At 39.2% G+C, this 23538-nt stretch overlaps 1 long non-coding RNA gene across 2 annotated transcripts; it reads left to right on the top strand.

The window, feature by feature from the left end:
- The first annotated feature begins 8069 nt into the window (after nt 1-8069).
- On the top strand, nt 8070-21208 carry LOC120236716. 2 transcript variants are annotated; one of them, XR_005529751.1, is made up of 5 exons: nt 8070-8125; nt 8706-8725; nt 14858-14926; nt 17699-17798; nt 21071-21208. It is a non-coding gene; the product is annotated as an uncharacterized LOC120236716 (long non-coding RNA). The 2 variants fall into 2 exon arrangements; XR_005529750.1 differs by having other exon boundaries at nt 21076-21208.
- Nucleotides 21209-23538: the final 2330 nt, after the last annotated feature.

Consider the following 23538-nt stretch of genomic DNA (forward strand, 5'->3'; position numbering starts at 1 on the left):
ATATATATTTAAAAATTTTTAAATATTTATTCATTTTTGAGAAAGAGTCAGTGAAGGGCAGAGAGAAAAACGTAGGCCTTGAAGCAGACTCCAGGCTCTGAGCCATCAGTACAGAGCTCGATGAGGGACTTGAACCCATAAACCGTGAGATCATGACCTGAGCTGAAGTTGGATGCTTAACCGACTGATCCACGTAGATGCCCCTCACATTTTTATATTTAATAATTTAGCTAGATTATATTATTTTTTGGAGCCAAGTGATAATGTCTATATACTTGAATATCTATATTTGAAATGTGACTCAAAACTCATGATCAAGATAGTATTTTGATTTTATGATCACAGATTGTTCTTTTTCATGATCAAATTGAACTTGAGATTATTATTAATTGACAAGCAAAGGATATGTTGGCTAGCATCTTTAATTTTCAAAATTGTAGTCAGGACAGTGTTACTACTAAATCCATTGATACCACATTTTGATTTTGAAAATCAAAATAGAATATTGGTTATTAATGTTACAGAGAATTTGTTTTGTAAGATGACATCCAACTTTATATTTTCTAATCACCATGAGTCTATAGCAAATATCTTACATACTGTGAATGTATATATAGAAGGAACAGGTATCTGTTATATTCTTGGCTCAGTCTATCAACAAGTGAATGTGAGGTCTGTAACACTTAGAGGCCTAGTTTTTCTCTGAGAAAAGTGAAGATTTAAATAATTCCAATTCACTGCAAATAAATGTCTTTATAAGTAGTTTCTAATTTGTAATAAAAATGTCAAGAAATCATTATTGTAATAAACTTTTTAAAAGAAGTTTTTATTTATTTATTTTGAGAGATAGAACACGGGGCGGGGGGCAGAGAGAGAGGGAGAGAGACAATTTCAAGGGGGGGCAGAGAGAGAGGGAGAGACACAATTCCAAGCAGGCTTCACACTGTCAGCACAGAGCCCAATGTGGGGCTCAAACTCATGAACTGGGAGATCATGACCTGAGCCTAAATCAAGAGTCCGATGCTTAACCAACTAAGCACCCAGGTGCCACAGTAATAAAATTTATCTTTTAAAATGTAATATCCTAAGTGTATTTGTCTGTCTCTAGCACAGAGTTATGGATTTTAGCCATTTCATGTTGATAATTTGAGTTATATTTTATAAAAAGGTAACCTTTAAACTGTGATTATCCTGTCAACTTTGTACATGGTTTAATAGGTATTCAGAATAAGTACAAACAATAGCCTAATTTTCTTCCACTCTTGATGGTCTTTGACAGTCTTGTGTACTTGAATGGCCTTACTTCATCTGAGCATGCATTCCCATCCTTCGTGAAGTGTTTACTGAGTGTTTACCCTCTGCCAGGCTTGGTATTAAGAGTCACAGATTCAATGTGAAGTAGCATGATTCTTGCATCAGTGAGTTTCTTGTATATTTGAAGAAAACAGATATTGACAGTGGAAAATGATAAAACAGTCTGTGATAAATGCTGTTCTAGAAGTTCAGCATGCTCTGGGATACCAACAAGAATTTGGAGGTGCCAGAGAAAAAAGTTCAAGGATGTCATGAAAGAAACGAGTCCACTAAACAAATAAAAGGCAATGGGGAACCACTAAAGAATTTTGTAAAATATCTTTTTTAAAATGTTTATTTTTTTAATTTTTAAAAATTTACTTATTTGTTTTGAGACAGAGAGAGAGAGAGTGAGAGCATGCATGAGCAAGGGAGGGGAAGAGAGAGAGAGAGAATCCTAACAGGCTATGGTCTGTCAGAACAGAAACTGATGTGGGGCTCGAACTCACTAACTGTGAGATAGTGACCTAAGCCAAAATCAAGTCAGACAGTTACCAGACTGAGCCACCCAGGCATCCACCACTAAAGAATTTTAAGTGTGGAAGTTGGCATGGCCACTTTTCACAATTTAGGTCCTCTTGGACCGATGTTGCCCTTTTCCTTAGCCCTGTCCTGTATTCTCTGCTCCAATTACAATTTTATTTTCAAAGCCATGTTTTCATAAGTAAGCCATGAGAAGAGACAATTTGATAATGATCTGGAAAGGATACTACATATGGACTAGTTTACTTAGAATACATAAATGGCTGTCAGATGACCAGGACTTAGAAAGAATGGAGGCTGCAAGGCAAATTGGAAAAAGCATGGATTCTGGAGCTGGACAGTTATAAGGGCAAATCCCAGCCTCCAACATTTATTCACTATATAAGCCTGAAAGAACTAACCTTCTATTCTATATAATAGCATTGATATATACTTTTTAGGATTCTTGAAAGGATCGACGAATATAATACATGGAAAGCATTTGGCCTTAGAACTAACTCCGTAAGTGTCTGTAGGAGGAAGGAGATGGAAATGTTTTATTGGGTAGGAAGATACCTGTATTGCTGTTGTCAAGCGGAATGTCAAAACTGTAGACTTCTGCCATAGAAGATTTGGCCATGAACCCAGTAAGAAAAGAGACCACTAAACAGAGAGAGTTAGCAGGAATAATTTATGTGATACACAACTTTCTATACGATCACATTTACAGAAGGAAAATTAGATTTCCTCTTAGACCCAGGATTTTCTCTAGGGATCATATTTGTATCTGAGACAAAAGGAGAATAATATGGTATTCCTGCTCTTCAGGAACTTGCACACTGATAGAGATAACAGATATGTCAACCAAAATTGTCCATAAAAGGTGGCATACATAAAAATTTTAAAGATGAAGAGCTATAGAAACATAGTTTCATCCTGTTAATTAGCACAAGGTGCTAAAGGAATTGAGCAACTTAGTTGAAAGTTATGGAATTCACTTGTTAGATACAGATTGTATCCCTAAACTCTCAAGTGTCATACAAAACCACTCCACTGGTACAGCAGAGGACTTAGTTCCAAAGTTATTAAAGAACACATCTGCTTTTATTTTAGAAAGTGAATTTGAAAGGAGTGTAGATATAAAGTAGATCATTGGGTTTATTATATAGATACATTCAATATTGTTGGAAGAAACCAGATGTTTACTAAGAGATCATGGGTAATTATTTAAGGTACTTTCCGAGTAGTGATGAAGACATGAAATGGTGCTTTTTTTTTTTTTTTTTTTTATCTGGGTGGCTCATTCAGTTGAGCACCTGACTCTTGATTTCAGCTCAGGTTATGATCTCACAGTCATTGGATCCAGTCCTGTGTTGGCCTCNGTACTTTCCGAGTAGTGATGAAGACATGAAATGGTGTTTTTTTTTTTTTTTTTTTTTTAAAGCTCTTGGGGCACCTGGGTGGCTCATTCAGTTGAGCACCTGACTCTTGATTTCAGCTCAGGTTATGATCTCACAGTCATTGGATCCAGTCCTGTGTTGGCCTCTGTACTGGATGTGAAGCCTGCTTGAGATTCTGTCTTTCCTTCTCCCTCTTCCCCTCCCCTGCTTGCATATTCTCTCTCTCTCTCTCTCTCTCACAAAAATAAAATAAAATTAAAAAAAAACTTTTGGCAGTGAAAGATAAATATATTCATTCAGGAAAATGCATTGTTGGATTCAATATAGCAAACATTTGCTGACATAAAAGTGGCTGACAGGAAAAATGATAAGCCATAGGCGTGATTAGGGCAAAATGAAGAGTAGAAGTCCACAACATGAGAAATATTTCCAAAATGCTGATCTCTATTTGTTAATGAGGCAGTCATGAAAGAAATTAATTTCCCCAGTTTTTCTATAAATTGGCTGCTGGCAAAGTAATAGTGATTTTTAGATGGTATCTGACTTACCAAGGAAGAGGACAGTTAGGTGCATATTATTTTGTGTAGCTGTCTGAGGACTAGGAGACATCTCCTTGCCATGTAACTTCGCATTGCAATAGAGTAGTGACTTCTGGCCTGTATCCTTTCCACCCCAGTCCCAGAAAAGCTCAGTGAAGGCATGACAATGTGCTTTAGATACTATGACATAGCATAATTCTTGGCACAGAGTAGGTGCTCAATAAAAACCTGAAAAAATGCAGGGGTGCTTGGGTGGCTCAGTCAGTTGAGCACTCAACCTTGGCTCAGGTCATGATTTAGACTTCAGCTCAAGTCATGATCTCACAGCTTGTGAGCTCGAGTCAGTGTTGGGCTCTGTGCTGACAGCTCAGAGCCTGGAGGCTGTTTCGGAATCTGTCACCCTCTCTCCTCTCTCCCACTTATGCTTGCTCTCTCTCAAAAGCAAACAAAACCAACTAAACCAAACAAAACAAAGGCTTTCCTCTTTGTTCATATCTTTTTAAAAAAATGTTTATTTTGAAAGAGAGAGAGCACACCCGTTCACGCAGGGGGAGGGGCAGAGAGAGAGGGAGAGAGAGAATCCTAAGAAGGCTCTGTGACCACACAGACTGTGAGATCACAAACCACGAGATCATGACCTGAGCCAAAATCAATAGTCAGATAACTGACTGAGCCACTCAAGTGTCCCATCTCTTTGTTCATATCTTGTTTCTCACTGTGAGTTCTTCTGAAGTAAATTCATACTGTGCATATTAACTGAAATGAGCAATCTGTCCATTAAAGTGTGTTTTTTAGACCAAACTTGAAAGGAGCATCTCTCACTGAAAGGTCATTTTTGGAAAGGCCTTTTTGAATTATGGTACCTAGCGAATGGAAGCTTCCTCTGAACTTGACAAACACCTCAATCTCAACGCTGGATGTAGGGTTCATATTCCAGGACTCAGTGGCTCTTCTCTCTCCCCAAAAGAATACTAGGGCTCACATATGTTTCACCTGCAAAACTGCTGGACTGTTTCAACACAATCATTCTGTACAAGATAGATTTTGATGACGCTGAAGTCTGACATGGAAGCAGTTAGGAATTTGAATGTGAAAATCCACATAAAACCATCAATAAAATTGAAACCTGGATCCTTTTTTTTCCTCCTCTGCTTGCAATCAAAGAGAGAGAGAAGAGATTAGGTGGGGAGAGGAGGTGGGAGAGAAGAAAAAACTCATCTGCCCAGATGTCTCAAATGTCATTGCCTCCTCTTTTTGCCTCAGCCTTCCTCTAAGAGGCAAAAAGGATGAAGCCACAAAATGGCGGCATTGCTTGGGATGTGCCAAATCCAGTCTGTTGCATACCTCACAGCTTATATACAAAGTCATTAAGATCTTAAGGTAAACTCCTTGAGGCTTTAAACTTCCTGTGAGGCAAAAGGAAAGTGTGTTGTTATAGAACTTACTTCCTTGTGACTAAACTTTGTTTAATATTTGATTCAAGATGGAGCTATAAAAGCACTCAAAACGATTCAAATTATTGCACATTTTAAGTTCCAATAATTAAAAAAAATTTTTTTAAGTCACAGTTTATCTTTGTATAATTAGATTAGGAGGGGAAAAAATGAAGAATCCGCTGGTGGCAGGAAGAAGCAAGGGTTTTTTAGGGCCTGGCATTTGACAAGATAGATCTTTAGTTACCATGGATTTCTGTTGTTTTTTCATGGCAGAACATTTAGGAGAGACTCGGAGCACACATGGGTGAAACCAAGTTACTCTTATGTTTCATAACTATGTTGCTTGCGTGGTTATTATTGCCACATAGTTGGCTGTGCCCCAGACAGATGGGGATGCTGGTCTCTTCCCCCAGATCTGTATCCCAATCTACATCCCAAGGAGGACAATGCCATTTGCTCTCAGCCAGAGAGCAAGGTTCCTGGTTTGTTTGACAACATCCTGCTCAGTACAACTTTTATTGTCATAGCTTGAGGTATGATGATTGATTTCCTTCAGAGAGACCTGGTGGTGAGCATAGAAAGGGCAAGCAGCCATTTTGCTTTTGGCATCAGGATGATTCTTTCTGCACTTGATCAGATGGTAAGGAAACCTATAGGCCCTGGTCTGGTGGTTTTTATCAAAGAGGGATTGTCATAGCTTTTCAGGGTCCAGGGAATGGATGTACATTTCTTCCAAGCTGGAAATGAAAGAGCTGAATCCAAGGGTTGGATGGAGACACACTGTCTGCAAAGTCCCTTTCTTTCCACATCTGGGCCCCAACAACACTCACTTCCATACCAGATGTTAGTGTGGTGGGGACAGAACACCCCACTGCCTCTGGCTCTAATAATTCTTTTTTAAAGTTTATTTATTTTGATAAAGGAGGGGGATAGACAGAGAGAGGGAGATAGAATTCCTAGCAGGCTCCACACTATCAGCACAGAGTACAATGCAGGGCTTGAACCCACAAACCGGGAGATCATGACCTGAGCTGAAACCAAGAGCTAGTGGCTTAACCAACTGAGCCCCCCAGGGGCTCCTAATAGTTTTGTTAAATAGAAACACTTGTACAGTCTTTTATATTATGTTGTTCTAAAATCTTTTTTGTTCTTACAAAGTCATTGCTGCTTATGGTGAAATAATACAAAATTACACAGTGGAAAACTAGAAGTCCTCTTCCCTCCTTGCTCTACCAGTGATAACTCCTGGTTATAGTTTCTTATATGTAATTCCAGAAATATCCTAGAAATGTAAAAACAAATGTGTGTGTATATTGTTAAAAGATCAACTAAGGCATTTTAAAAATTGTAAGAGTTTGGGGGCACCTGGGTGGCTCAGCAGGTTAAGTGTCTGACTCTTGGTTTCAGCTCAGGTCATGATCTCACAGCTTTGTGGGTTCAAGCCCTGCATTGGGCTCTATGCTGGCAGGGTGGAGCCTGCTTAGGATTCTCTCTTTCCCTTTCTCTCTCTGCTTCTCCCCTGTGCGTGGGTGCTCTCTCTCTCTCTCTCAAAATAATAAATAACTTAAAAAAATGTTAAGAGTTTATTTGAGCAAAACCTGAATCAAATCAGGCAGCACTAAACCAGAAGTGGTTAGGAGTACTCCACAGACAGGGACCAGGGGAAAGTCTTATACAGAGAAAGAAGGGAAGCAAGAAAGGAAATTATTGATTGGTTAAAGCTTTACACCTATTGGCTGTTTATGATTGGTTGTCCTTAGTGTTTTAATTTTGTAACTGTGAGGCATTTGTAGGTGTAGATTTTGGTTTGCCTCTATAGGCGGCCACAGCAATAGAGCCACATCAGTCTAAGGTCATTTTTGTTAATTAATTTAACAATATACTTAATATAAATAGGCCTATGGTATCCTTAATGGTCTATAACTTGCCTTTCCCACATGACAATGTACTTGGAGTATCTGTAGCAACCACACTTTACTCCACTGTGCTCTATCTGGCAATTCTTTTCAAGTTCTTTTTGTTGGACATTTCATTGTCTCAAGATTCTTCTCCTCCATTAAAAATTTAGTTAACGTGTGTGTGTGTGTGTGTGTGTGTGTGTGTGTGAGCACACTTTTGCCTGGATGAAGTGGAATTGCTAATGCAAAGGGTATACATTTCAATGTAGGTAGACATTGCAGAATTATCTTCTAAAACGTCTGTTTCAATGAAGGAGGTCAGCAATAGTGAATGAGGGAGAGATAGTTTTCTTTCCCAACACTGGGCATTATCAAATTCTGTAGTTAGTAATCGTTCATAAACTTGGTTCTTAAATAGTAAAGTTCATGTTTTTTTCATAGTTTGTTAAGGGCATTCTTTTTTCTTGCCAAGACGTTTTTCTTTTTTTAAAGAATAAAGCTTATTTAGTTTCTCATTTATGCTCAAACTTTATTTTTAGGAGATTGTTGCCATTTCTGAAAATGAACACAGACCTTTTCAAACATCAACCGATTATAATATGAAACGGGAAAGCAAAGACCAAGTTTAAAAAGAACACTTTATTTCTTCTGCCTATTATTTCTCAAGTGGTATTTGGCTTTAATGATCATTAGTATATTTTAAAAGTATCTTAGTCACGAAGGACTACAAATTCCTCATTCATCAAATACCCCATTTTTTTCGTGAACTGTACAGCCATATAAAGTTTTCGCAAATAACTCTTTTGTAAGAAGTATCTTTTAAATAAAATAAGACAGTAGTTTTTCGGGGGAAGCCTAACCCTTAGTAAGAGGATATAAAAATAATATAATCCCAGTTTATACATTAGCCAATTGTTGACTTTGGGCTAATCTCTTACCTTCTCTGACTTTGTTTCCCCAAATGTGAAAAGCTAATTTTTGAGAAGACTAGAAAAAAGAAACAAAAGTCAGCTAGTGCAGTGCTTGTCATAAGAATGGTAAGTACTTGGAAACTGATCATTATTTATTTGAAGGCTTCATATACGTTCCAGAGATTTCCCTCTATTAGATGATTTGAGTTTATATTTGGAATCTAAAACTGGCTTTAAAAATTTCATTTTGAGGAATATTATATTCAAATAATATGTATTTATAATTGTTCTTTACTTAAAAAGGATAAGTAGGTTCGATTTCATTGAAAACAAATTGCCTAATTCTATCACAGTGCGTCAGTGCGCGACTATTGTCAGAAAAAAATCAGTACATCTAGGAGTTTCTGTCTTTTGCCTGATGTGCTGTTTTTCTGATTAGACCCCATAAAATTTTTAACACGTTGTGTTAATACATCTTTTTTTCACTTTCTTGGTTTCCAATTATTTCACTCCAGCACATTTTTAATAACAAACTTGAGAGTAGAAGGTGGCATATATGATTTTTACTGAAATGTATTTCTACCCCGACACCAACTTGCTAATCCTAAATCATAGACATAAGGACAAGGATGGGCTTGGGTTAATATATAATTATGTAATTTTGGGGGACTATGTCATTACGGATTATTTTATTTTTCTCTTACAGGTAGTAATTGAAGATCAGAGGTAAAAGAGATTTCTGGGTTAATCATTTTATAAAAGTAGAAAAATTATTAAGATTATAATATGTAGTATATACACAGTTTTGAAAGCTGAGCAGCCAAAAGTATACTTTTTGCATCATATACAAAACTTAAATCCTTGAACGGTGAGAGAAAATTTCAGTGACTAAAAACTTTAGAAATGTCTTACTCCCATATGATGTTAAGAACTAGCTTTCCTGAAATTGTCAATTGCTGCCCTATTACTCTTCATAAATAAGAATAGCTTCCATTGTTATTCAATATTTCATTATAATGTTTTACATACAACTTCACATTTAATTTTTTTTTTTCACATGAGGAAATGAAGCCTTAGGTTAAGTAACTCCCCAGCATCACATAGGTATAGCTGCAGAGAAGACCCTGGTGACCTTGACTTCCAAGACTGTGCATTCTGCCATTACACAATACTGGCCTCCCGTAAGGTTAGGAGATGAAATAACCTGTCACGTAGAACTTAGGACTGCTTCCGATTTCTTCTTTTTCCTTCACAGCAGCATCTACCAACTACCGAGAATTTTTCTGAGTGCCAGACCCAGAGTGCAGGTGATCAAGTGGCACTCAGCTTAATCTGTACTTTCAATACATAGCTTTTATGGCTTAAAAGAGAAACTGGCATTCAAAGAAAGAGGAAGCCGGGGCACCTGGGTGGCTCAGTCGGTTAAGCGTCCGACTTCGGCTCAGGTCATGATCTCACGGATGGTGGGTTCGAGCCCCGCATCGGGCTCTATTCTGACAGCTAGCTCACAGACTGGAGGCTGCTTCGGATTCTGTGTCTCCCTCTCTCTCTGACCCTCCTCTGCTCACTCTGTCTCTCTCTCTCAGAAATAAGCATTAAAAAAACAAACAAACAAACAAACAAAAACAAAGAAAGAGGAAGCCTGAATCGGCTAGAAGAAACTAGAAGTTTGCATCATCCTGACATTTGTGACACACAATGATAAACTTTATCTTGACAACACCAGGGGCAGGAGCATAACAGTGTCAGCCCCAAGGCTTTTTCAACAATTCCATCCCTATGTCCTTGAAGCTGTTTGGTTTCAGGGAACAGAAGGGATAACTGGTCACAGGTTAGCCCCTTATGTCACTAGAAGAAAATCATTCCTCTTATCTTTCACATAAAACATGAGGTATAAAGATGCTAAAAACAGAATATAAATAATTGCTGGTGTGTGGTTGTTTTAGAAGTTTTAAGTCTTTGAGAGATGATTTTTAAAAAATTTGCTCACTTATAAGACTGGTTTTGAAGTGATTTTATTTTTCTTCAAGTAACAAATTTAATTTGGTGGGTGTTTTGGCAGCGAGAGAAATGGTGGGTGGGAAAGTTAGCGATCTTATCTTCCTGTGATTGCTTTATGTATTCTGAGTGGATAAACTGAATCATTTTTTAAAAATGTAGACTCTAATATACTAGTTGTGAAAACCACAGTGTATGAGAAAGAGAGACCGAAAGAGAGACAGACAGATGGAAGGAGAGCGGGATGAAGAGAGCAACTGGGGAATGCTCAAGTTCAGGGAGGTATGGGACTTGGTAGGAGGGGGAGTTGAGGCTGGAGAGGTAGACAGCAGTCATATATGAGGGTCTTCTGGAATATACTAATGAACTCCAAATTAATCCTTTAGGCAGGATTGAAATGGTCAGATTTGTATTTTAAATCTGTGGAGAATGCCTGGGTGCCTCAGTCGGTTGAGCGCCCAACTGAGCATCCAACTGTTGGATATCAGGCCATGATCTCAAAGTTCGTGACTGGGTCCCCACTTGGGGCCCGTGCTGACAGTGCTCGGAGCCTGCTTGGGATTCTCTCTTGATTCCTCTCTCTCAAAATGCATAAATAAACTTTTAGAAAAATCTGTGGAGGAGGTGAGGTAAGGAGATACAGGGTCTTTGAGCCTAGAGGCAGAAAAACCAGTTAAAAGGCTGTTGCTGTTAACTAGAGCAGAGAAGATGAAGGCTTAAACTTCAAGGGAAGTTTTAGGGATGGAGAGGAAAGGATAGAAATAGAAATCAATAGATTGCTTGGGTGTGGGAGGGTTAGGGAAGACAAGGAGTCTGATGTGACATCAGGTTTCTGGCTGGGCGATGCCACCCACTCCCGAGAAAGGAATAGGGATGATGAGCAGTGTGGGGACTCATTTGAGCATGTTGCATCTGAGGTGATTATAAGTTATCTAGGTAGTTTGTTGTCATTGTTATTTTTATTAAATGTTTTAATGTTTGTTTATTTTTGAGAGAGAGAGAGAGCAAGAGAGAGAGCAAGTGAGCAGGGGAAGGGCAGAGAGAGAAGAAGACACAGAACCCAATGCAGGCTCCAGGCTCCAAGCTGTCAGCACAGACTTCCATGCAGGGGTCAAACTCATGAACCGTGAGATCCTGACCTGAGCCAAAGTCAGATGCTTAAGCTGACTGAGTCTCCCAGGCACCCCTTTATTTTTGTTTTTAAGCCATATGATTTGGAAGCTCAAGGGAGAAAGTAGGGCTATGTCATTAATAATGAATAGTAATAGTCGGAGAGATATAGTATGCCTAATATTTTGAGAAGATAGTGTCTGGAGCCAGACTACCTGAGTAATGAAGATTCATCATTATTGACTCTGTGAGTTTGAGCAAGTCACATAGCTTCTCTGGGCCGCAGTTTCCTAATCTGTTGTGAGAATTAAATGAGTCGATATGTGTAAAGCTTTTAGATCAACGTTGGCACATAGTAAGTACCATACACCAGTTTGTTGTATTGTTGTTATTTTTAATTCAGCTCTCATGTATTGCACACTTGCTCTGGGCCACTTATGCTAAGAGCTTACAGGCAATTTGTCACTCACTCTCCATAACACCCTGTGATGGTGATACTGTTATGATCTAAAGAAACTCAGACCTCAGGAAGACTGATCAGATTGCCCAAAGCAACCCTCAGGAAATAAAAAGCACAGCCAGGATGCAAACTCAAACCTGAAGGACACCAGGAGTCTAAGGCCATTAAGGTGATACCTGAAACCAAGAGAGGGTGTAAAGGGAGAGGAGCCAGGAAACACCCATGTTCCTCCAGAGGTGGGAATAAGGACAGTGAAAAGCAACTGAAGACTTGCTGTGCAAGAAGCAGATGTGGGTTAGCCAAGTCAATTATAGCCGGAGCCCAATAAAGTAAGGACTTACTTTTCAGGCTGCTTTTATAATTCCTCGTCTTCCTCTACCCCTCCATTGGGATTTTACATTTTACACTTCTGTGCACGAAAAAAAATTTCACAAATCTTGACTCGAATTCCATCACGTTATCTAACAGACTTAATGTATGATGGAGGTACTCAAAATTTTGAAGCTCTGAGCTGCTGGTCTATGTTAGATCTAAAGAGCTTTCTCCTTCCTTAGGCAGTGGTCAGAGGGATTAATAATCATATCTGCTTCTGTGTCTCCTCTTAGTATTATTTCCAGAGTCCCCCTGGCCTATTTTCATTGGCTTTGTCTGGAGTTCCTGGGATTTATTCTGTTTATATGTTCTGGTGTGCTAGGACTGCCATAACAAAGTACTACAGACTGGGTGGTTTAAACAACAAAAACTTATTTTATCACAGTTCTGAGGATAGATGTCCCAGGTCAGGAAGTCAGCAGGATTCGTTTCTTCTAAGGGGCATAAGAGATGGGTCTATTCCAGGTCTCTCGCCTTGGCTTGTAGATGGCCATCTTCTCCCTGTGTCTTCCATCCATCCCTGTATGTGCCCAAACATCCTCTTTGTGAGGATATTAGTCATATTGGACTAGAAGCCACCCTAGTGACCTCATTTTAACTCAATTACCTCTGCAAGGATCTTGTCCACAAATAAAGTCACATTCTCAGGTGCCGGGGTGGGGGAACTTCAATATATGAATTTTGAAGGGACATAATATGGCCCATAAAATATCAATACCCTAATGATGCTTACTTTAAGTGTTAAAGACTTTGACTTTGAATCCAGTATGGAAGTGCAGTACAAGTAAAGAAACATGCTTCCTCACCATGGAGTATCAATGAAAGGAAACAAATTTTCATTTTACATCCTCCAGTCAGATTTTCCTTTTCTAGACCATAAGATATTTAATAACGAAGATTTATTCCTTCTCTTGATAAGGAATAGAGATTTGCACTTAGTTTTAAAATTAAAATTCATGAGTGTACCTGCTCATTCAGCCAACTCTGTCTCTTGTCAACATCCTTTAGGGAATGGGAAAACCATAACAACCATGACCAACATACTGGGTATTAATTGCAATTGCTCTCCCAGGTGCTGTGGAAAGGGGAGCAGGTTATAAAGATTCTCTGACCTCAAGATATTTTTAACTTCATGTTATTATTCTTAACTCTTTTTGTATCATAGAGGCTTTGGGAATCTGGTGAAAGCTAGCTTTTCTTCTCAGAGATATTTGTATACAATGATAAAATTATGTATATAGCTGCTTTTGTTGCATTAGATTAAAATACTTTTATAAAGAATTGTGCCTTTTCCATCCTTCTTTACAAACAAAATTAATTTCAGACAACTTTCTAAAAAAATAGGAAGAAAGAAAGAAAGAAATCCAACGTGTGCAAATGAAATGAAACCATACTTTGTCTTTACTAAAAAATAAATTTCAATGAGAAGGCATCTCTCCCTTGGCTTGAATGAGAAGCTGAAATTACTGAGTAGCGTCTGGCATGGTGTCTATGTACCTTTCTGTGGACTTTCTGCTATTTTAGACACAGGCTAAAAATCTGGGCTCACAACGGCATGTTGTAGCAAACAGAATCAGTCCATGTTCACAAAAGACACAGGGGGCTTATGATAAGAGAATGCCAAGATATTCCAAGATTATCTGACATGGATAGTGGATTTATGTTGTTTAATTTCCATCGGCTCTGCATCATTGGGTTTCATCTTCGGCAAGGGGATGCTGTTGATGTCAGCAAAGGGAAGATTAAGAATTCATGTTTCAATTTTCAGGTTGTCTGATCAGAAGTACTTCAAAGAGTTGCAGAGTTTCAAGTCGTCAGCATATTTCTGTATCATAGATTTGTAAAAGAGAAGGAGTTCATATTCTGCTTTCATTTCATGAGAAAACATTTTGAAAAGGCAATGATTCAAGGCGCCAGCATTAACAAAATTGATACCTTACTCTAGACAAGCAGGGCCAGAGAAAGCAATGGGTGTAGAACTTACTGCATAAAAAGTCTTCCTTTAAGCTGTGTCACAAGCACCACAGATGTTCTGTCTATTCACAAACTACCCAATGAGTTGTATTTGTAGAAGAAACTTTTCAGCATTTCAAAGATATTGATGGATTTGAAATTCCTAATGGACTAGCTAAATAGGAATTTATTTCTGAAGGCATCAGCTGGATGCATAAAGCAGCTTCCCATTCCTCCATCGTATGCCTCAAAACATTATTTTTAAAGTCGACCATCATGGAATAATTTAATTTTTTTGGAGTCACTGCTTTAACCTGTCTCCTCTGCCCCAAACCACAAACCAACTTGACCATTTCTGGGGTACCCAGCTTTACCACTTACTTTCTTGTTATTTTAAGAGCAGGCTGATTCATTAGGGCACACCCGATTTTGGTAAAGTCTTGCCTTTTCAAGTCTAGTCTTCTTTTCTTAGAAAAGATCTACACTAGTAAATTTTTGGAACAAAAATTATGAGATACTAGTCCAGCAGTTTTGGTTTCATGTTCCTTCCACTCACAAGAATGGTGTCCTGTGAAAACAACTCAGGCTTTCATGTTATGTCACACATAGTGGGAAACAAAGCCAAAAGATATTTGAGACTTCTTCCTTATTATTTTCTTTGACATTTCCTAACTTAAGCCAATTCTGAGGTAAACAGGGACAGATGCTCATCATCATAATGGAGGGCACATATTTCTTAATTCCCACCAGTGGAAAGCCCTTCTGACATATGCCAACAGTGACAAAAATACAGAGCATGTCTATAGGAGCAGCTGTATGTAATAGACGTAGAAATAATGTATTCACTAAGGCGTTTTGGAAAAAAAAATCACATAAAAAATTACTGCTATGCGTGCATGTGTGCATTTCTGTCCCAGTGTATGTTCATATGCATGATTCATAGACCTCCCTCTGTTTCCACCCAGACCTCAGATTAAGAGCGCTGGTGGTGTAAATGAGTGGACCGTCTTCTTCAACAAAACCCCAAATCCAGGGTGAGTCCAAGGGTGGGAGACACCCCCTTTCCTGGTAATCTTAGAAAAGGCCTCAGAAGTCCTCAGTAAGATAACATCGGAGCTACAACCTGAAGACTGATTATTAGTTTATTAGGGTGAGAAGAGGACAAAGATAGAAACTGAAAAGGGAGATGCCTTAACCGGGAAGTTCCAGGAGTGCGTGTGGATGACTCTAAGAAGCTCTGGGTTATGTTGGAAATGTTCAGCTATCGAGACAGAGAAAACTACTCAGTCTTGAATTTGAACTCTGATATTTTTCTATGTGACCCTGCATAAGTTTTGTAACCTCCTTTTACCTCCATTTCCTCATTTTTGACATGGGGATGGCAGATGAAAGTCAGCATGTGCTGGGATCTTGTACTTGCCCAAATAGGATTTCTTTCAACCCTCCTTGCCACACCAAGTTCATGGACACCCTATGAAAACGGATACAGCCATCCTCCCCTTCTTTTAGGGTAAATAACAATAGCAATAATAGTATTGGTAATTCTAACAGCTGGAATAGAACGAGCCTAAGCTCTGTGCACGTGTTGTATTAAGTGTGTTGCATGCATCATCACATTTCGCTTCGTAACATCTGAGGTAGAAGCTGTCATTGTGTCCATGATGAGGAAACTGAGGTTTAGATAGATTGAGACACAGCCAGAATTTCTCAGAGAGCAGACATAGAGCCAGGCGTTAAGTCAGGCTCTTTCCTCAACCTACCCTGTTTTAAATTTCCTCCTGTAGCTAGTCTTCTTCAATTATATCCAATGAACTTCATGCCTGGATTCACCCTCTCTTGTCAGCCCCACAGGTGGATGGTGCCTCCTTTGGATGATCTGATCACATTTGACTGGCTTCTTTCCATGAGGCTGCTTCTCAGACCATCCTGTCTGCACACACCTCTGTGTGCAAGTGATACATGTCACCACTTGATCTGGGCAGCAGGTCCCTGTGTCTGTGAGAGGGAATTCAATGCACTACTGAGCTACTGTCAGTACCAAGTAAAATACTTTCTCTTGAAATGTGCTAAAAATGAGTGCCCCTGTTACCTCTGAGTGACATAAAATTGTGGTATGCAACAGCTGTGACTGCCCTGGGTGTCACTTATGTGTTCAGAAAATTTAGCATTCGGGAGGACAGAGAACGAGAGGGGAGGAAAAGGAACAGGCACAGATAAAACAGATTTTCTAAAATGGTGCTCATGGAGTGGACGCTAGGTGCTTCTCTAGGATACACACACACACACACACACACACACACACACACACAAACATGTGCTGGGTTTCTTTGAATTTCCTCTAAGGGATTTTGTCAGGTTATAATCATCTACGGACTTGTCCTGCCCAAGGGAAATGACTCTGGTTGGAGCTAGCTTGATTTAACTGTTTACATTTCTGAATTTCGTTCCTCATATCTTCCTCTGTCAAATGACCTTATCCACCCAGCTCAAGGCTAGAGGAAAAAAAGTATTTTACTTGATATTTTAGTTTCCTTCAGCTGTTATAATAGAATTCCACAGACTGGGTAGCTTATAAACAACAGAAGTCTATTGCCCACAGCTCTGGAGGCTGGGAAACCCAAGATCAATGTACGGGCACAGTCATGCTTTGGTGAGAACCTCTTCCTGATTCATAGCTGCCAACCTCCTCCCCCCCACTGCATCTTCACATGGTGGAAAGGCTAGGAATCTGTCTGGAGCTTCTTTTCTCAGAATACTAATTTCATTCATGAGGGCTCCACCCTCACGACCTAAGCACCTCCCAAAGGTGCTCACCTCCTAATACCATCAATGTGGGAGTTAGGATTTCCACATCTGAATTTGAGGGAGACACAAACATTCAAGCCATGGCAGTTAATTTCTGCCATGGTTGTACATGTAAGTTGATTCTGTGAAGCAATATGGCGAAGAGTAATAAGGAATAGAAGCAGAAGATTAATCTTGGGGCTTGCAACTTCAACGTCCTGACCACCCCACCACTCTCAAGATTTGGGCTAAGGGTGCTGCCATCCGCGGCCCCGTAAACCTCTTGGACTCATTCCTGATTCCAGTTTGAAAACAGTGTCTCGGGCTCTCTGCCACAGTAGATATAATCCTTCCTCCTGCTTCAGATAGTATATTGCAAGGTACCCAGATGGACCTTCTGGGTAGCATCATATGCTCTTTTTAGTGTCCCTCAACCACATTTTGACTATACAATATATTTTGAGCTAGAGTGCATGTCACAGGAAAAGTTATAGATATAAATTAGCAAGTTACTTCTTTGAACCAAACAACGTAAGAGAAACTTTTGTCTGAAATCTCATAGATGACTTCCTTACCATAAAAATTATTCATACACACTCTTGCCTATATTAACCATTGGGTTTCCTAGATGAAAGCCTCTAAATGAGGAATTCAGAACAAAGGAACTGCTACATTTTATGTTCACAACACTGTGGACACGAGAAGGAACACAGTGCTAACAGCTCCTTGCATTATGGTTGCCTTTGAAGTGACAGCTGACCACACTGCAGCTTCATTTCAGTCTGTTCCTACCCTGAGGAAGTTGTTTCAAAAGCCCAGTCACAAGAGCCTGTTACAAGCTGCCATGTTTACAATGAAAATGCGCAGCCACGCCGTCAAGGCTGCTTCCTCTGCCCGAGACCAGGCAGGTTCTCAAAAACACTTCAGGAAATTGTAGTGAGTCCTCACAAATCCCCTGTGAAGTGGAACATTTTTCATCTGCCTCCAACCGGGAGGTAAAACATTTGCTTGACTCGTTTAAGGTTACAGAGAAAGAGAAAGGCAGAGAGAGCCAGAGGAGACGGAAAGAAGAACAGAGAATGATGCTGAATCAATCTCTACTAGCCCAACAGAGTCAAGGAGGTGAGCAAAGGTGGGATGCAGGAGGGCTGGAGGTATTTTTCACAGTGATGATATTGGAATTCAGAGGGCAGGGATGCTGAAAGTATGTCCTGTGTCTTTCCCTGGACTGAAAAGGCATCAGAGAATGGGGTGTGATGAGGAATGGGGTGGGGTGAGGAAGAAAGCAGATCTCCCGTGGCAGGGTATGGGGCTGAATGTTAAGTGATGGAGATAGCAGGGTTCCAAGTAGGAAAAGAGGTAGGGAAAATTTGTTTGGAGTCTGAGTCTTCATTTGTATGGGTGACTGAGTGACTACACGGACAGGTCAGTACCAGTGAAAGGAAAGGTTACTGTTACTCACAGTTCTACTAGAAACAAGAGGCACGGCTCACCACACATGGACACATGAGAAACAGCAGGTTTTGGTTAGGAATCAGAGGCAGGAGTGGGTGTGGGTGGGGGAATACTTAGGCCATGGCCTTTGCTGAGGTTTCTGTGGGAAAGACAAGGCAGGACAGGGTAAATAGTTTGTAATTGGCCAGTCTCAATAATTTTGTCAGGCTTGGGGCTATAGGAATGAATCTCAGCACCTGGCTGACTCAGCTAGTTGAGCATCTGACTTCAGCTCAGATCAGGATCTCACAGTTGGTGCCTTCGAGCCCTGCATTGGGCGCTGTGCTGATAGTGTGGAGCGTGCTTGGGATTCTCTCTCTCTATCCCCTTCTGGATGCCCCTGCCCCCATCTCAAAATAAATAAATCTTAAAAAAAAAAAGAAGATTTATAGGGGTGGGCTCTAGTTGCCTGGTACCTGGCCCTGGGATGATTAAGACAGAGGAATATTGTCCCCTGGGGTGTACAGACCAGATAAAGGAGATAAAGCCTTGGGTTGGTTCATTTGCTTATCAAACAACATGCCCTTGTCTGTCTCTAAGAATTAGCTAGCACTGGGAGGGAGAATTAGCTAGCCCTCTACCCAGCCAGAAAGATGTTTCAAGATGTCAAAACATGATAATATACAGAAAATAACAAAACATGATTAATATACCATTACCTTGGATGTATCAGGGAGGAATTACTTAGCATTTGTGGCAACCATTTCTTCTCTAATATAAGGATGTTAATAAATGTCTTATGTGACACATATGACTATCAGGAGAACAAAATAAGGTAACAGATAATAGATGAAAAACACTTTGGAGAGTGAAAAGGTCATGTTTTGACGTAAGATGTCAGGGTCTTCCAGAGAGTCACCCTCCTCCACTCTGGGCCGTCATCAGGAGGCTCTGCCTAAGATAAAGCAGCCCTTTGATAGCCATCACACACGGCACCTGGGAAAGTGACCACCCCCACCCAAATTAATTCTACCCATCTTAAGATGTGTTAAGGCAATTCACAAGTCCATCAAATGAAGATACATATCAAAATGGAGCAAAATGTGAAGAGAAGAGGAGACATATGTCTAACTCTGCTGTTCTTGCCACATAGCTAGCTGGCATGGCTATGAATCAAGTAAATGTGGGTTTATGATCTGGATCACATTTCTGAACCATGCACCCCAGGTAAATGTTAACTCCTTTCTAAGCCTCCTTCACCAGTACAATCAAGGAATTGTGATGAGGGTTACATGAGACAAAGCATGACAGAATTTAATGAGATGCTTGGCATAGAGGAAGTGCTCCCTGATGATAACAGTAATAATAATAACAATAATTAATAAGTAACTCATTTATTGCTGATTTATTGCTGTCATTAAGGTTTTTCCTCACTTAGTTTGTATATAACTTATGCTTTATCACTGCTAATAATTTCCTCAAATTATATTTCCTGGGTGAAGTTTGTTATTCCCATTTAATAAACGTTGAGTGCTTTCGGATTAAAGATATGTGTTTTAGGATCGGTGGAAACCTGGAAATTACCATTGATTGTGATAAGGGAAAGATTACTCATTATCTCTAGGCATCAGTTCCTAGAGGGTGTGAAGAGTTGTCAGCCATCCCCTAAATGTAGAGGATGTCATCCGTGTTAGGAATCTGCTCAGCTACATTCCAATCTCTAAGAAAAGTAGCCCATTAGAAGTACATTCTCAATATTACATTTGTTTCTTTTTCAGAGATCATTTCTAACTTAATAGCTCACTAGTTGCCCCTCAAGTGATCTGACAGCTCTGACACTCCACAAGTAGTTTCCTTATAGGTGTTCCACAGCCCATCTTTATACCCCTGGGGGGACTCTGAAGACTTAACATTTGAGTATGGAATGGTTTTGTTATTGTCCAATGTACTTGTGAAGTCTACATTATATTTTTCCATCAAACTCAAAAGAGAATGCAGTAATACAGATTCCCTAGAGAGATGAGATCAAAACAATAAGCTCTATAGTCTGTTAAACATGTGAACTATTAACATTTTCATATTATTATTATTATTAGTATTTAGAGAGAAGGATAGAGCATGCATGTGAGAGGCAGGGATGAGGAGAGGGAAAGGGAGAAAAAGAATCTTTTTTATAAATATTTTATTTATTTCTGAGAGAGAGAGCGAGAGACAGCGTGAGCAGGGGAGGTTCAGAGAGAGAGGAAGTCACAGACTCTGAAACAGGCTCCAGACTCTGAGCTGGCAGTCAGAACAGAGCCCAACGCGGGCTCGAACCCACGAACCGCGAGATCATGACCTAAGCGAAAGTCGGACGCTTAACCGACTAAGCCACCCAGGTGCCCCAGAAAAAGAATCTTAAGCAGATTCCACGCCCGATGTAGGGGCATGAACGGTGAGATCACGACCTGAGCTGAAATCAAGAATTGGACACCTAAACTACTGAGCCACGCAGGTGCTTCTGAACTTTTCATTTTATGGTCAAAGTAAACTATAGAATATAATTCCTACTAAAAAATTTAATGTGAGAAAATTAAGCAGGAAAAAGCAGCTCTGAAGAAAAGTTACAATTCATCAAATTACTTAGAATTGGTTTAGGTTATAGAAGTTAAGTTAAATTTTAAAAAAAGGTTAAATTAAAAAAAAAAAACCTTAAAAGTCAGCTGATAAACAAAGTAATGGGAATTACCTAAAAAATAAAACACGTTTTATCTGGAATAAGGTTAGTATACTAATAAATGTCCTCCTTAATAGAAATATGTATAGTTGCATCAGGTAATTTTTTTAGCTGAAATTCAGTGATTCTTTTGGATCACCTGTAGCTTACAGCTCTATCAGTTCCTAATTGATTGATGATTATTACTTCCACAATTGATGATTATTACTCTATTTTCTTTTTTATAATAATTGTCTTATTGAAGTGCAGCATACATTTGGAAAAATCTACATCTACAGTTCAAAGCATCTACAGTTCAAAGCTTTATCACATTGAAACACCTTTGTGTTGTGTGCTGTCGCTGGCCTCTTCATCGAAGGTCATCACTGTCTGGCAATTATCATCATAGATTTGTTTTTCTACTTTATAACTTTATAAAAATAAAAGATACCCTTTTGCAGCTGCCTTTCTCTCCCCTGAACATTACTTTTGTGAGATTCATTCATAGTGTTATAATAGTAGTTTGTTCATTTTCATTGTATAATATTCTATGGTATGAATATCATATTCACTACACTATATAACTGTGCTATACTATACCATAATCACACTAATTTATATAATAAACCACTCTTACATTATACCCAGGAGAAATGTATAAAATGTGCACCAAAGGACAGGTTCCAGTATGCCCATTAGAAGCACCAATCCAGCCTAAATGCTTATCAGCGTATCGTCTTCCAAGCCGGTGGCTTGCACTTTCCCTCTTTTAATAGGTTTCTTTCAAAAATCAGAAGTTTCTAATTTTTTACCTTTTTTAAAAAATTTAAATTTTAGTTAACATAGAGTGAAATATTGGTTTCAGGAGTATAACTGAGTGATTCTTCACTTATATACAACATCCAATGCTCATCATAACAAGTACACTCCTTAATACCCATCACCCATCTAGCACATCTCCTACCAACCTCCCTCTGCTAAACCTCAGTTTCTTCTCTATCATTAAGAGTCTCCTTTTTTTTCATTTTTAATACTTATTTATTTTTGAGAGAGACAGAGACAGAGCATGAGCAGGGAGGACCAGAGAGAGAGGGAAACACAGACTTTGAAACAGGCTCTAGGCTCTGAGCTGTCAGCACAGAGCCCGACACGGGGCTCGAACTCACAAACTGTGAGATCATGACCTGAGCCAAAAATCAGTCACTCAACAAACTGAGCCGCCCATGTGCCTGCCCTATTAAGAGTCTCTTGTGGTTTGCTTTCTTCTCTTCTCTTTTCCACACCCCTTCCCATATGTCCATCTGTTTTGTTTCTTAAATTCCACACATGAGTGAAATCATATGATATTTGTCTTTCTCTGATATATATATATATATATGCCACCTCTTCTTTGTCCATTCATTAGTCAATGGACATTTCGGCTCTCCCCATAGTTTGGCTATTGTTCATAATTCTGCTATAAAAATTGGGGTGTATGTACCCCTTTGAATTTGTATTTTTGTATCCTTTGGGCAAATACCTAATAGTGCAATTGCTGGATCATAAGGTAGTTCTATTTTTAGTTTTTTGAGGAACCTCCCTACTATTCTCCAGAGTGGCCGCCCCAGTTTGTACTTCCACAAACAGTGCAAGAGGGTTCCCCCTTTATCTGCATCCTCACCAACACCTGTTGTTTCTTGTTTCAATTTTAGCCATTCTGACAAATGTGAGGTGATATCTCATCATGGTTTTGATTTGTATTTCCCTGATGATGAGTGATGTTGAGCATCTTTTCATGTATCTGGATGTCTTCTTTGGAACAGTGTCTATTCATGTCTTCTGCCCATTTCTCAACGGGGTTATTTGTTTTTTGAGTTTTGAGTATGATAAGTTCTAGATTTTGAATAGTAACCCTTTATCTAATATTTTGTTTGCAAATATCTTCTCCCATTCAATAGGCTGCCTTTTAGTTTAATTGAAGAAGTTCCTAATTTTAATGTAGCCTGATGTATCAATCTTTTTCTTAAGGATAGTGCTTCTTCTATCTGGCTTAAGAAATCTTTGCCTAGACCAAGGTCATTAATAAATTCTGTTAACCTCTAGAAATTTTATTGTTTTACCTCTCATATTTAGACTTGCCATATCCTTAGATTTTATTATTTTCTATGGTGAAGGGTAAGGTCAAGATTAATTGGATATCTTTTATAGATACACAATTTAATGAGCACCATTTATTAAGACCATTGCTCCTCAGGGTCACCTTATCCTACTGGTTGTAAGTAGTGCTAATCAAGTGAAGTAAAACCTGAGAAGAAGGTTTCCTTTTCCATCACCTGTACATCTTCTTGTTAAGTATCTGGAATCCATGATAAAAGATTTCTCTAAATTTTTGTTATTGTTAAGGCAGACTTTTTTTTTTTAGATGCATTTTAATGATCTTTAAACCAAGACCACCACAAGATTCAACCACGGTCTTGGGTTTTTGCCACAGTCTTGAGAAAGCAGCTTAAATTGGTTTTATGTTTTGCTTTTTTCTTTTTAAATAGTTGTCAGGAAATGAAAGGGATAATGCCGGAGGTCAAACTCCTTTCACCAGATAAGATGTTTTTGCTGAAACCATGAGAGACTCTTGAATGCTGACAAAAACTGAGGACTGATGGATGTGGGGGGGAGGGGGGATGGGCATGGAGGAGGGCACTTTGGGGATGAGCACTGAGTGTTATGTAGAAACTAATTTGACAATAAACTATTTGT

This window comes from Hyaena hyaena, unplaced genomic scaffold (assembly GCF_003009895.1).
Source record: "Hyaena hyaena isolate Hyena2069 unplaced genomic scaffold, ASM300989v1 scaffold_161, whole genome shotgun sequence".
Lineage (NCBI taxonomy): Eukaryota > Metazoa > Chordata > Mammalia > Carnivora > Hyaenidae > Hyaena > Hyaena hyaena.